At 45.8% G+C, this 16020-nt stretch overlaps 1 protein-coding gene across 1 annotated transcript in view; it reads left to right on the top strand.

Moving 5' to 3' along the window:
* Window positions 1-852: 852 nt before the first annotated feature.
* LOC112252686 (contactin-1a-like) overlaps window positions 853-16020 on the top strand; it is a 115664-nt gene continuing 100496 nt past the window's right edge. The window contains exon 1 of the mRNA XM_042323348.1: window positions 853-983. The gene's annotated coding sequence lies outside the window, so the exon portion shown is untranslated. The remainder of the gene's footprint in view (window positions 984-16020) is intronic.

The raw sequence follows: 16020 nt of genomic DNA, 5'->3' as shown, positions 1-16020 counted from the left end.
ATGAGTCACCCTGGAGATTAATAGAAGACAATGCCATTCATATCCTACTGTATGTACATTGCCATGTTTCTCAGATGAATGACAATTATTCGAAAGATTGACATACAAATCTTGGATTACTGGTAGAAAAATATCCTTGAGGACATTATATTTTATACAATGTACACTGTACCTAGACATTTTTTGAGCATGTCATCATTGCTGATTTAAATGTTTTCACTGTAGGCCTAAGCATAAGCTTTGGTGCCAAAATATAATTGAGGGCCTTAAGTATCTTGTATACATTCACAGCAATGCAATGCTTGTAGACATGTTTTGAGGATGTCATGTGGATTGGGATTGAACTTTTTTTTAATTACTAGTGACCTACTCTCTGTGAGCCTTGTTTGTCTCCGCTAATCTTGATAATAGCCCACATCTCTCTCATATCTCCAATCACGTAGACTGCTTCAGGCAACGTCGTTCTCACATTTTAAAATATATAATGATGCCTACACACTGGGCACACACTGGTTGAATCAACGTCATTTCAATGAAATTGGAATAGACGTTGGAATAGACTTGGAATAGACGTTGAATTGATGTCTGTGCCCAGTGGTATGCTACTCCATATTAAAATAGGCTACTGCATTTTCCCATTGAAGTACTGACATCATCCAGGTAAAGTTCATGTTTAGGCTAAAGGAAAACGATACCATCACACTGCAGAATATGTCAAATAACACTTAGCTATGATCGATCCTCCGTTATGTTGTCAGATCTCTTCTGTTATGAACACATCTTTTGGACTGGGTGGCTGCGCCTGTCGCCCAATGAAAGTTCCGTATAGCGCCCCCTATAGACATCCGTCCAATTGAAGAGGACAAGGGCAGAGACGCAGCTGCCTGTCAGTTTCTTCCCTGCTCCTAGTTCCTGAGCACCCGGCGATGATCCAGGCGTGAGTCGTGAATGCACACCGACGGACGGATCGTTCGCTATTGCAGGTAAGAAGATGACAACTTCAGCGATTCTATATATCCCCCCTCCCCCTAGAAAAGCTGTGTCTTTGCAGCTCGGGGCAAAGCAAGGGAATCAGTGTTGTTTACAATGATTGAGATGGGGACGAAGTGATGGAGCCTACCGCAATGCAGAATCGTGTACAATTTAGACAAGTTTATGCATCTTGCATCCTCGCTCTGTTATTCCCGACTGCAAAACTGAGACTATACAGATGATCTTGAATGGATGCTGTTTACACATTGACATGAAACGTTATTCTGGGTGACTTTGGTAGCATGCATTTTCCGTGCACGGACAGACAAGACAGTGCGCTGGCTCCATGGTCTTGAAGGGAGGAATAGTGGGATTGCATTTTTATCCACATTACGGATCATTAGCTGCACACTTGTGTACGTTGTTAATGAATGACATTCATAAAACCTTAAACATATAAAATAGCCTAGCGGTGCTGCTTATCTATCCCTATTCGTTAGGATATTGTTATTATAGGCTAGACAGCAGGATATCTAATGCTTCTCCTATTCTTTCCTAGTAATTGATTTAGAAACAGTCGGCGATTCACTGTAAACAGACCAATCCCTGCAAGATGAACATTTGATTTATTATGAATTATACGCATCAGAAAATATAGGTAGCTGGGTTCATTGTAGCCGACTAGTTGGAGCCCCAACAGACGGCGATAGCATATCCCAGCATCATCAGGAAATCACCTCAACCACTAGAATGTCAGCCAGGTTGTCAGCCAAGGTACCATGTCATGGGCGCGTCCTGCCTGGCTGTTCGCAGTATTTTTGCAACTGAACCCTACACTGACGGCCTAGTCTGTACTATAATAGATGAGGTATAAACGATTCAACATGACAGATGCAATGGACATGCTGGACTGTTGGCCAAGAGCCAATTCAACCCAATGTATTCAGTTTCATAAATCTGACATGAACTGTCAGAAGGATTTCATGGGAATGCTTGTCATTTTGATAGGAATCCTATAAACTGGACTGCTAATGTAATGCATCTTCTGTTGTCCCGTGCCCTGCAAAGTCTGACCAAATTCCGACTTGGTGTATGAGGAATGATAAGGCTCCTCCGGGCTCTTGCTGCTGTATACCATAACAGACCTGAGTTGAAGTAGTAGTTATTGTCTCTCGGATACTTCAGCTACTTGATTGAGCTTGCCTGGCACAATGGTACCAGTGTAATAGTCCCGAAAGTAAGTTACTATGATGTCAGTAAATGTTTCCCTCGTTGCTTTGGAACAGTTTCAGCACAGTCAAAGCAGCCAGAGAAGCTATATGAGAAACACATTACATAACAGTCACTGTCCCTCCAAGACATGTCTGGCTCTGCCCAGGACCATCATGTGTCCTATCATGCATTTCAAATTTGCAGCCTCAGTGGAGTTGGAGCTGTCCTTGGGTTTGGGGAGTCCTCTGTCAGTGTTTTTGTGACACAACGGAACCCAGAGATAGGTCCAGATAGGGCATCCTTTGAGAAATGCTCTCCAGCAGAAATGTAGCAAGGAAAAACACATTTTCTTCCATGTGCACCCGATCATGGGGCTCACTAAAATAAAGTTGCTTTGCATGTATGTAGTCCTATTCCCTCCGACACTTTTCTCTTTCCTTCTCGAATGACATGCATGAAACCCACGCATAGTCGGATCTGTGTGGCACATCACATCTACATGCATTTCGCTACACCTGCAATAACATCTGCGAAATATGTGTATGTGACAAATAACATTTGATTCTATCTGTGGCTTTATCATGGTGTCGATGGACCTCTTGAGTAGAGGAGACCAAATGCATTGGCTACACCAGTGGTTCCCGTAACTTTTTATAGTCCCGTACCCCTTCAACCGTTCATCCTCCAGCTGCGTACCCCCTCTAGCACCAGAGTCAGCGCACTCTCAGATGTATACAATACGTTTGTTAAACAAGAATGAGTGTCAGTTTTTGTCACAATTCTGCTTGTGGGAAGTGACAAGGAGCTCTTATAGGACTAGGGCACAAATAATAATATAATAATAATCAATACTTTTGCTCTTTATTTAACCATCTTACATATAAAACCTTATTTGTTCATGGAAAATTGTGAATAACTCATCACAGGTTAATGAGAAGGGTGTGCTTGAATGGATACACATAACTCTGCAATGTTGGGTTGCATTGGAGAGAGTCTCAGTCTTAAATCATTTTCCACACACAGTCTGTGCCTGTATTTAGTTTTCATGCTAGTGAGGGTTGAGAATCCACTCTCACATTAGTACGTGGTTGCAAAGGGCATCAGTGTCTTAACAGCACGATCTGCCAAGGCAGGATACTCTGAGCGCAGCCCAATCCAGAAATCAGGAAGTGGCTCCTGATTAAATTACATTTTCACAGAACCACTTGTTGCAATTTCGATAAGGCTCTCTTGTTCATATATCGGTAAGTGGACTGCAGGCAGGGCATGAAGGGATAACGAATACAGATGTTTGTGTCGTCCGTTTCGGCAATGTACCTGCGTAATTGCACACCCAACTGACTCAGGTGCTTCGCTATATCACATTTGACATTGTCCGTACGCTTGAGTTAATTTGCACAGAAAAAAATCATACAATGATGGAAAGACCTGTGTGTTGTCCTTGTTGATTCAGACAGAGAAGAGCTCCAACTTCTTAATCATAGCCTCAATTTTGTCCCGCACATTGAATATAGTTGCGCAGAGTCCCTGTAATTCTATATTCAGATCATTCAGGCGAGAAAAAACAGCACCCAGATAGGCCAGGTGTGTGAAAATGATGGTCAGTAAAGAAAAAGTTAAGCTCGTCTCTCAATAAAAAAAAAACGTGTCAATACTTTGCCCCTTGATGACCAGCGTACTTCTGTATGTTGTAAAAGCATTACATTGTCACTGCCCATATCATTAGATAGTGCAGATAGTGCAGAAAATAAGTTCAGGGGCCTTGCTTTAACACGGTTAACCATTTTCACTCTAGTGTCCAAAACGTCTTTCAAGCTGTCAGGCATTCCCTTGGCAGCAAGAGCCTCTCGGTGGATCATGCAGTGTACCCAAGTGGCGTCGGGAGCAACTGCTTGCATGCACATTACCACTCCACTATGTCTCTCTGTCATGGCTTTTGCGCCATCAGTACAGATAGCAACATGAGCAGCAGCTGTGTTTGCTAACATAGTGGAATTCCCGCGAGAGACTAATGGTTAATGTGATTGGATGTTAATTATTTGACTGTGATACCTGTATTTGACATTGTGTCGTTATTTCGCTGAAGACTAGATGGTTGAATTTTATCTTTGGCAGTGAAATGAGGCTACTCAGACGAGAGAAAAACTTCACTCAAATGTATAGCCCCGTTGGAAAACATCAATATCTGTTTGAAAATGTGAAAAAAAGTACAATAAATAAAAATTACAAAATATATATATATATATATATATAATTTTTAAAAATGTGAATGACATTTTATTTGGTGTACCCCCGACAGCATGGCGCATACCCCTGGGGATACACATACCCCAGTTTGGGAATACCTGGGCTACACAATAGAGCTTGGCCCTGCTACATGGTCTTGTCTATTATTCTGTCTTCTTGCGTATTAGGCATTATGCCAACCTCACAATTGCAACATCATCAAAACATGAAACATATGTTTATTTTCAGACTGAGATACTTTGAGTGTTGCTCTTTTTTTGTTGGACTGCTTCAGGTCAGAAAGGTGATCCTTTTTGTGTGATATTACTGAATTGGTACAGCTCCATAACAAATTGACTAACCCTCTGAGCCTCAAATCAGTGATTTAGAAAGCAGGGAAGTTGAAGTCATGGATGGCTGCCATTTGAGATTAAAGTCATTCAAAGGACTTTTTGTGAGATTTGATTTGTCCCAAGATATCCCTCCCCAAATCCAAGCTTTCCAAAGACCCTAGGGAGTCAAAGGATTAGCTGGTCAGAGAAAACTAATATAGTCGTTTTTTGAGATTTGGGTTTGATAATGGAGGTACTCTGGGTCTGGGACTCAGGTGCCGCTGTTTTCAAACCCCACTGATACTCTGTAATCTGAAAGTTAGCAATGTTAACAAGTACATGTATAATCCCATAGAAAATGCTAACCAAATGCTAACGAGCACATTGCATTTTGTAGTTTTTGACCTAAACTATATAAGTATACAAATAAATAACACCTTAATTGGGGCGAGTGGGCTTGTGGTAATGGCTGGAGCAGAATAGTAGGTGGAATGGTATCAAATATGGTTTCCATATTTTTATGTAGCTCTGCAAGTCAGTTATTAAGAACAAATTCTTATTTACAATGACAGCCTAGGAATAGTGGGTTAACTGCCTTGTTCAGGGGGAGAATGACAGATTTTTACCTTGTCAGCTTGGGGATTCGATCTAGCAACCTTCCGGTTACTGGCCATATGCCCTAACCTCTACGCTACCTGCCGCCATGTTGGATACCATTCCATTTTCTCCATTGCAGCCATTATTATGAACCATCCTCCCCTCAGCAGCCTCCACTGCTACTCCCAGTTTGCTGCATGCAAAAAAATTATATTAGCCAGCAAGGTTCTTGATCCAAGAGGGGATTCTCTCCTAACCACTTAGCTAGATAGCTAACTAGTTACTAAATTAGCAAACCAAATGCACAACTGTGGAGCATTTAGCACATTTTAGACAGTTGACTTAATAGTTGTAAGATATCTAGCTGGCAAACATTTAGTTGTGAATTCCATACTGTAACTAGATCACCTGGTGCATTCTGCACAACAGTGAGTGACTCACAAGGCTCCGGTCTCTTGTCGCTGTGTGCTTGTAAACAAACACCACGTGACACTTGACTGGGGACTATCACAAGCTTCATAATAATGGGACAGGTGAAAGGAAGAACGCAATGTTCTTTATCTCCTAACGTATTGCACAAGATGATTGCTGGTATTTACTTAAAAAGTAGCTACACATATTAAAATGAAATATTGTATTAACGGTATTGAAAAACCATCCCGTGTCTTTTTCCAAATACCCCAGCATACGGTATATACTGTATACCGCCCAAGCCTAACATACACACACACACACACAGACAAACCCCCCCGCCCCCCGCACACACACACACAGCTCTAAGCCTAAGTGCTGTAACGATGGGGCAAAAACCCTTTCTCCTTTCCTTATCCCGCTGGCAAACATGTGACACTCTTGTCTTGATGGTCTCTTCAGATTGCTCAGAAATTTCACCAAACCTCCATCAATAAAGAGAGGATCACTAATGGTACCGCTAAGCTGGCTGGCTTTGTGAGAGAGACATGACGTCTTCTTCTCCCTCTTCTTCTGTTTGCTCGGAGACAGACACCCTCTCTGTTCAATCCAGAGGTGGGGAAAGGCCCTCAGTCCGTCCCTACTGCCTTCTCTGTGCTCTCTATCGTCTTTGTATGTGTTTAGTCCCCGCTGCCATCTCTGTCTGTGCCGCAGGTCTGTCATTCTCTACGTCTGTGGGTTGTCCTTCTCGCTCATGTATCAGAAGGGTTGGTCCATTTAGTTCTTTGTTCGAACCCAGAGAGAGAGAGAGAGGGAGAAATAGGGTGTCAGTTAGTCCCCGCTGCTATCTCTGTATGCGTATTGTCCCCACTGCCGATATGTACTGTATGTTAGTGATGTGCGGGTTGACTCATAACCCGTAGTCCCCGTGGCTATATCCGCAGGGCAGGGGGGTTTAGTATCATGAAATATTGTGTGGGTGAAGGGTGGGCAGATTGAATAAAGAGAAAACAAGACCTTCAAAAAGTCCACAAATGTATAATTCTTGTGCAATTTATATTTGTAGGATACAGGTTTTTCTTTCATTATTTTAGGCTATCTGGCATTTAGTGCGTAAGCCTATGGCCTAACTACATGCGTGCCAAATAGCCTACAGGCCAGTCTCCAAATGCTTTTTGGGAACGGGCAGAAAAGTTCACGGAGATCCTCTGAGGCAAAAATGACAATATCGGCGTTTAAAGAGGATGACAGCAGTGTTATGCGTGATGATTGTGAGGTGCTAATACAAATTCGACAGCCACGAGACGGGGACTTAAAATAGGCCTATGGCATGTCAAGGGGAATGTAGCCTAGTGTTCAAATGAGTTAAATGGACACTGAAATCTGGACACTGACTGTAGGTTTATAACCTCTCACATACTGTAGCTTTAATATGAACTCCTGCAGAATTAAGAATTTCACGCAGTAAAATAATACACCGAATGTAGGCTACATTTCGATTCAGGAACAGGAGTGGATAAATAGGATTTCTTTCTTTGATTATCTTGAGAGAATGTAAATGTCTGTAGAGGTGCTGTCTTTATCAGCATCATAAAGCTGACAATATTGTAATCGTATATATTATGCATCCATTCGAACTGAAATCTAGTCAGTAACATGTTGGGTCGTTTTCACAGCTTTCTATTTTTCATTTTTTACAACCGGTCAACCTGATGCCATTTGAACATTTTGCAGAGATAATCTTGCATCTTATCCCCGGTCCCTAAACATCTTTGCTCAGTGAAAGAAGCAGAGGTGACAGAGAGATCTTGATCAACGTCAGAATGAATGTTTCAATCTAGTTGTCACTCTATCACATTACTATGTTGAGCAAGGGTTTATTTAGTCTTCTATGGCAACATATAGGCTAATGACAGAAGAAGAGAATCTGCATGTAGCCTATTTAATTATAGACAAGTTGACTAACAAATAGCCGAGACATATCTAAATCCTGTGCTCGCTGTAAAAAATATATTGTTCTATATTTGCAGGTTAGGTTAGGGGGCGGGCCTCATATCGTCACTTTATCACACACAGTCATGCGGGTTGCGGATGGGTTATTAGCAATTGCGGGTGGGTGCGGGTGAACAAACCACTGACCCACACACCACTACTGTATGTGCTACAGGCTTGTCATTCTCTCTCTGTATGGGTCCTCCTCAACCCTGCTTTTCCTGTCGCCGCCCCCACAGGGAGGCCAAATGATGGTTTGCGGCTTTGAATTCAGATAACGTTTTCGGTGGCACTTCTGTGGGTGCCTACCTAGTGCCTACCTGTGTCCAATGATTTCAGCTGCTTTAGTTTGTTGCTAGGGCTTAGAAGGGCTAGTTATTATCTTTAAGGAATCACTTATTTTCAAGGCACTGAACTTGAAGAGGTGCATTTAGTGTGTGTTTTAGTGTTTGTGTGAATGCGTGACTTCCAGCCCTGCAGCCCATAATGTGTCCACACCATCTCTATTTTCAGTATGATAGGTAACGTAGCCATGCCGAGGAGTGGGACAATGATAGGTAACGTAGCTCTGCCGAGGAGTGGGACTATGATAGGTAACGTAACCCTGCAGAGGAGTGGGACTATGATAGGTAATGTAGCTCTGCCGAGGAGTGGGATTATGAAAGGTAAAGTAGCCCTGCAGAGGAGTGGGACTATGATGGGTAACATAGCCCTGCAGAGGAGTGGGACTATGATAGGTAACGTAGCTCTGCCGAGGAGTGGGACTATGATAGGTAAAGTAGCCCTGCAGAGGAGTGGGACTATGATAGGTAATGTAGCCCTGCAGAGGAGTGGGACTATGATAGGTAACGTAGCCCTGCAGAGCAGTGGGACTATGATAGGTAACTTAGCTCTGCAGAGTGGGACTATGATAGGTAACGTAGCCCTGCAGAGGAGTGGGACTATGATAGGTAATGTAGCCCTGCAGAGCAGTGGGACTATGATAGGTAACTTAGCCCTGCAGAGTGGGACTATGATGGGTAATGTAACCCTGCTGAGGAGTGGGACTATGATAGGTAACGTATCCCTGCCGAGGAGTGGGACTATGATAGGTAACGTAGCCCTGCAGAGGAGTGGGACTATGATAGGTAATGTAGCCCTGCAGAGGAGTGGGACTATGATAGGTAACGTAGCCCTGCAGAGGAGTGGGACTATGATAGGTAACGTAGCCCTGCAGAGGAGTGGAACGATGATACGTAATTTAACCCTGCAGAGGACTGGGTCTATGATAGGTAACGTAGCCCTGCAGAGGAGTGGGACTATGATGGGTAACATAGCCCTGCAGAGGAGTGGGACTATGATAGGTAACATAGCCCTGCAGAGGAGTGGGACTATGATAGGTAACATAGCCCTGCAGAGGAGTGGGACTATGATAGGTAACATAGCCCTGCAGAGGAGTGGTACTATGATAGGTAACGTAGCCCTGCAGAGGAGTGGGACTATGACAGGTAATGATAGCCCTGCAGAGTAGGACTATGATAGGTAACGTAGCCCTGCATAGGAGTGGGACTATGATATGTAATGTAGCCCTGCAGAGGAGTGGGACTATGATAGGTAACGTAGCCCTGCAGAGGAGTGGGACTATGATAGGTAACATAGCCCTGCAGAGGAGTGGGACTATGATAGGTAACGTAGCCCTGCAGAGGAGTGGGACTATGATAGGTAACGTAGCCCTGCAGAGGAGTGGGACTATGATAGGTAACGTAGCTCTGCCGAGGAGTGGGACTATGATAGGTAAAGTAGTCCTGCAGAGGAGTGGGACTATGATAGGTAACATAGCCCTGCAGAGCAGTGGGACTATGATAGGTAACGTAGCCCTGCAGAGTAGGACTATGATAGGTAACGTAGCCCTGCATAGGAGTGGGACTATGATATGTAATGTAGCCCTGCAGAGGAGTGGGACTATGATAGGTAACGTAGCCCTGTAGAGGAGTGGGACTATGATGGGTAACATAGCCCTGCAGAGGAGTGGGACTATGATAGGTAACGTAGCCCTGCAGAGGAGTAGGGCTATGATAGGTAACGTAGCCTTGCAGAGGAGTGGTACTATGATGGGTAACGTAGCCCTGCAGAGGAGTGGGACTATGATGGGTAACATAGCCCTGAAGAGGAGTGGGACTATGATAGGTAACGTAGCCCTGCAGAGGAGTTGGGCTATGATAGGTAACGTAGCCTTGCAGAGGAGTGGTACTATGATAGGTAACGTAGCCCTGCAGAGGAGTGGGACTATGATAGGTAAGGTAGCCCTGCAGAGGAGTGGGGCTATGATAAGTAACCTTGCCCTGCAGAGGAGTGGGACTATGATAGGTAGCATAGCCCTGCAGAGGAGTGGGACTATGATAGGTAACGTAGCTCTGCAGAGGAGTGGGACTATGATAGGTAATGTAACCCTGCAGAGGAGTGGGACTATGATAGGTAACGTAGCTCTGCCGAGGAGTGGGACTATGATAGGTAAAGTAGCCCTGCAGAGGAGTGGGACTATGATGGGTAACATAGCCCTGCAGAGGAGTGGGACTATGATAGGTAACGTAGCCCTGCAGAGGAGTGGGGCTATGATAGGTAACGTAGCCTTGCAGAGGAGTGGTACTATGATGGGTAACGTAGCCCTGCAGAGGAGTGGGACTATGATGGGTAACATAGCCCTGAAGAGGAGTGGGACTATGATAGGTAACGTAGCCCTGCAGAGGAGTTGGGCTATGATAGGTAACATAGCCCTGCAGAGGAGTGGGACTATGATAGGTAACATAGCCCTGCAGAGGAGTGGGACTATGATAGGTAACGTAGCCCTGCAGAGGAGTGGATCTATGATAGGTAACGTAGCCCTGCAGAGGAGTGGGACTATGATAGGTAGCATAGCCATGCAGAGGAGAGGGACTATGATAGGTAACGTAGCCCTGCAGAGGAGTGGGACTATGATAGGTAACGTAGCCCTGCAGAGGTGTGGGACTATGAAAGGTAACATAGCCCTGCAGAGTGGGACTATGATAGGTAACATAGCCCTGCAGAGGAGTGGGACTATGATAGGTAATATAACCCTGCAGAGGAGTGGGACTATGATAGTTAACATAGCCCTGCAGAGTGGGACTATGATAGGTAATGTAACCCTGCAGAGGAGTGGGACTATGATAGGTAACATAGCCCTGCATAGTGGGACTATGATAGGTAATGTAACCCTGCAGAGGAGTGGGACTATGATAGGTAACATAGCCCTGCAGAGTGGGACTATGATAGGTAATATAACCCTGCAGAGGATTGGGACTATGATAGGTAACATAGCCCTGCAGAGGAGTGGGACTATGATAGGTAACATAGCCTTGCAGAGTGGGACTATGATAAGTAATATAGCCCTGCAGAGTGGGACTATGATAGGTAATGTAACCCTGCAGAGGAGTGGGACTATGATAGGTAACATATCCCTGCAGAGTGGGACTATGATAGGTAATATAACCCTGCAGAGGATTGGGACTATGATAGGTAACATAGCCCTGCAGAGGAGTGGGACTATGATAGGTAACATAGCCTTGCAGAGTGGGACTATGATAAGTAACATAGCCCTGCAGAGGAGTGGGACTATGATAGGTAACATAGCCCTGCAGAGGAGTGGGACTATGATAGGTAATGTAATCCTGCAGAGGAGTGGGACTATGATAAGTAACTTAGCCCTGCAGAGGAGTGGGACTATGATAGGTGACATAGCCCTGCAGAGTGGGACTGTGATAGGTAATGTAACCCTGCAGAGGAGTGGAACTATGATAGGTAACATAGCCCTGCAGAGTGGGACTATGATAGGTAACGTAGCCCTGCAGAGGAGTGGGAATATGATAGGTAACATATCCCTGCAGAGTGGGACTGTGATAGATAATGTAACCCTGCAGAGGAGTGGGACGATGATAGGCAACGTAGCCCTGCCGAGAAGTAGGACTATGATAGGTAATGTAACCCCGCAGAGGAGTGGGACTATGATAGGTAACATAGCCCTGCAGAGTGGGACTATGATAGGTAATGTAACCCTGCAGAGGATTGGGACTATGATAGGTAATGTGACCCTGCAAAGGAGTGTGACTATGATAGGTAACATAGCCCTGTAGAGTGGGACTATGATAGGTAACGTAGCCCTGCAGAGGAGTGGGACTATGATAGGTAATGTAGCCCTGCAGAGGAGTGGGACTATGATAGGTAACGTAGCCCTGCAGAGGAGTGGGACTATGATAGGTAACGTAGCCCTGCAGAGCAGTGGGACTATGATAGGTAACTTAGCCCTGCAGAGTGGGACTATGATAGGTAACGTAGCCCTGCAGAGGAGTGGGAGTATGATAGGTAACGTAGCCCTGCAGAGGAGTGGGACTATGATAGGTAACGTAGCCCTGCAGAGGAGTGGGACTATGATAGGTAACATAGCCCTGCAGAGCAGTGGGACTATGATAGGTAACTTAGCCCTGCAGAGTGGGACTATGATAGGTAACGTAGCCCTGCAGAGGAGTGGGACAATGATAGGTAATGTAGCCCTGCAGAGGAGTGGGAGTATGATAGGTAACGTAGGCCTGCAGAGGAGTGGGACTATGATAGGTAGCATAGCCCTGCAGAGGAGTGGGACTATGATAGGTAACGTAGCCCTGCCGAGAAGTGGGACTATGATAGGTAACGTAGCCCTGCAGAGGTGTGGGACTATTATAGGTAACATAGCCCTGCAGAGGAGTGGGACTATGATAGGTAACATAGCCTTGCAGAGGAGTGGTACTATGATAGGTAACATAGCCCTGCAGAGGAGTGGGACTATGACAGGTAATGTAACCCTGCAAAGGAGTGGGACTATGATAGGTAACATAGCCCTGCAGAGTGGGACTATGATAGGTAACGTAGCCCTGCAGAGGAGTGGAACGATGATAGGTAATGTAACCCTGCAGAGGACTGGGTCTATGATAGGTAACATAGCCCTGCAGAGGACTGGGACTATGATAGGTAATGTAGCCCTGCAGAGGAGTGGGACTATGATAGGTAACGTAGCCCTGCAGAGGAGTGGGACTGTGATAGGTAACGTAGCCCTGCAGAGGAGTGGGACTATGATAGGTAACGTAGCCCTGCAGAGGAGTGGAACGATGATACGTAATTTAACCCTGCAGAGGACTGGGTCTATGATAGGTAACGTAGCCCTGCAGAGGAGTGGGACTATGATGGGTAACATAGCCCTGCAGAGGAGTGGGACTATGATAGGTAACGTAGCCCTGCAGAGGAGTGGGACTGTGATAGGTAACATAACCCTGCATAGGAGTGGGACTATGATAGGTAACATAGCCTTGCAGAGGAGTGGTACTATGATAGGTAACGTAGCCCTGCAGAGCAGTGGGACTATGATAGGTACCGTAGCCCTGCAGAGTAGGACTATGATAGGTAACGTAGCCCTGCATAGGTGTGGGACTATGATATGTAATGTAGCCCTGCAGAGGAATGGGACTATGATAGGTAACGTAGCCCTGTAGAGGAGTGGGACTATGATGGGTAACATAGCCCTGCAGAGGAGTGGGACTATGATAGGTAACGTAGCCCTGTAGAGGAGTGGGACTATGATGGGTAACATAGCCCTGCAGAGGAGTGGGACTATGATAGGTAACGTAGCCCTGCAGAGGAGTGGGACTATGATAGGTAAAGTAGTCCTGCAGAGGCAGAGGAGTGGGACTATGATAGGTAACATAGCCCTGCAGAGCAGTGGGACTATGATAGGTAACGTAGCCCTGCAGAGTAGGACTATGATAGGTAACGTAGCCCTGCATAGGAGTGGGACTATGATATGTAATGTAGCCTTGCAGAGGAGTGGTACTATGATGGGTAACGTAGCCCTGCAGAGGAGTGGGACTATGATGGGTAACATAGCCCTGAAGAGGAGTGGGACTATGATAGGTAACGTAGCCCTGCAGAGGAGTTGGGCTATGATAGGTAACATAGCCCTGCAGAGGAGTGGGACTATGATGGGTAACATAGCCCTGCAGAGGAGTGGGGCTATGATAGGTAACGTAGCCTTGCAGAGGAGTGGTACTATGATAGGTAACGTAGCCCTGCAGAGGAGTGGGACTAAGATGGGTAACATAGCCCTGAAGAGGAGTGGGACTATGATAGGTAACGTAGCCCTGCAGAGGAGTTGGGCTATGATAGGTAACATAGCCCTGCAGAGGAGTGGGACTATGATAGGTAAGGTAGCCCTGCAGAGGAGTGGGACTATGATAGGTAACGTAGCTCTGCCGAGGAGTGGGACTATGATAGGTAAAGTAGCCCTGCAGAGGAGTGGGACTATGATGGGTAACGTAGCCTTGCAGAGGAGTGGTACTATGATGGGTAACGTAGCCCTGCAGAGGAGTGGGACTATGATGGGTAACATAGCCCTGAAGAGGAGTGGGACTATGATAGGTAACGTAGCCCTGCAGAGGAGTTGGGCTATGATAGGTAACATAGCCCTGCAGAGGAGTGGGACTATGATAGGTAAGGTAGCCCTGCAGAGGAGTGGGACTATGATAGGTAACGTAGCTCTGCCGAGGAGTGGGACTATGATAGGTAAAGTAGCCCTGCAGAGGAGTGGGACTATGATGGGTAACATAGCCCTGCAGAGGAGTGGGACTATGATAGGTAACGTAGCTCTGCCGAGGAGTGGGACTATGATAGGAAAAGTAGCCCTGCAGAGGAGTGGGACTATGATAGTTAACATAGCCCTGCAGAGTGGGACTATGATAGGTAACATAGCCCTGCAGAGGAGTGGGACTATGATAGATAACATAGCCCTGCAGAGTGGGACTATGATAGGTAATGTAACCCTGCAGAGGAGTGGGACTATGATAGGTAACATAGCCCTGCATAGTGGGACTATGATAGGTAATGTAACCCTGCAGAGGAGTGGGACTATGATAGGTAACATAGCCCTGCAGAGTGGGACTATGATAGGTAATATAACCCTGCACTATGATAGGTAACATAGCCCTGCAGAGGAGTGGGACTATGATAGGTAACATAGCCTTGCAGAGTGGGACTATGATAAGTAATATAGCCCTGCAGAGTGGGACTATGATAGGTAATGTAACCCTGCAGAGGAGTGGGACTATGATAGGTAACATATCCCTGCAGAGTGGGACTATGATAGGTAATATAACCCTGCAGAGGATTGGGACTATGATAGGTAACATAGCCCTGCAGAGGAGTGGGACTATGATAGGTAACATAGCCTTGCAGAGAGTGGTACTATGATAAGTAACATAGCCCTGCAGAGGAGTGGGACTATGATAGGTAACATAGCCCTGCAGAGTGGGACTATGATAGGTAATGTAATCCTGCAGAGGAGTGGGACTATGATAAGTAACTTAGCCCTGCAGAGGAGTGGGACTATGATAGGTGACATAGCCCTGCAGAGTGGGACTGTGATAGGTAATGTTACCCTGCAGAGGAGTGGAACTATGATAGGTAACATAGCCCTGCAGAGTGGGACTATGATAGGTAACGTAGCCCTGCAGAGGAGTGGGAATATGATAGGTAACATATCCCTGCAGAGTGGGACTGTGATAGATAATGTAACCCTGCAGAGGAGTGGGACGATGATAGGCAACGTAGCCCTGCCGAGAAGTAGGACTATGATAGGTAATGTAACCCCGCAGAGGAGTGGGACTATGATAGGTAACATAGCCCTGCAGAGTGGGACTATGATAGGTAATGTAACCCTGCAGAGGATTGGGACTATGATAGGTAAGGTAGCCCTGTAGAGGAGTGGGGCTATGATAAGTAACCTTGCCCTGCAGAGTGGGACTATGATAGGTAACGTAGCCCTGCAGAGGAGTGGGACTATGATAGGTAACGTAGCCCTGCAGAGGAGTGGGACTATGATAGGTAATATAGCCCTGCAGAGGAGTGGGACTATGATAGGTAGCATAGCCCTGCAGAGGAGTGGGACTATGATAGGTAACGTAGCCCTGCAGAGGAGTGGAACTATGATAGGTAACGTAGCCCTGCCGAGAAGTGGGACTATGATAGGTAACATAGCCCTGCAGAGTGGGACTATGATAGGTAATGTAGCCCTGCAGAGTGGGACTATGATAGGTAATGTAACCCTGCAGAGTGGGACTATGATAGGTAACATAGCCCTGCAGAGGGAGGAGTGGGACTATGACAGGTAACATAGCCCTGCAGAGGAGTGGGACATAAAATTATTCTGTCAGGAAAGTCGATCAGCTGTTTTTACGATATCAAAGTCCCATTGCAATTTATA

Source organism: Oncorhynchus tshawytscha, linkage group LG06, assembly GCF_018296145.1.
Source record: "Oncorhynchus tshawytscha isolate Ot180627B linkage group LG06, Otsh_v2.0, whole genome shotgun sequence".
Lineage (NCBI taxonomy): Eukaryota > Metazoa > Chordata > Actinopteri > Salmoniformes > Salmonidae > Oncorhynchus > Oncorhynchus tshawytscha.
This window is presented reverse-complemented; position numbering and strand designations above follow the sequence as displayed.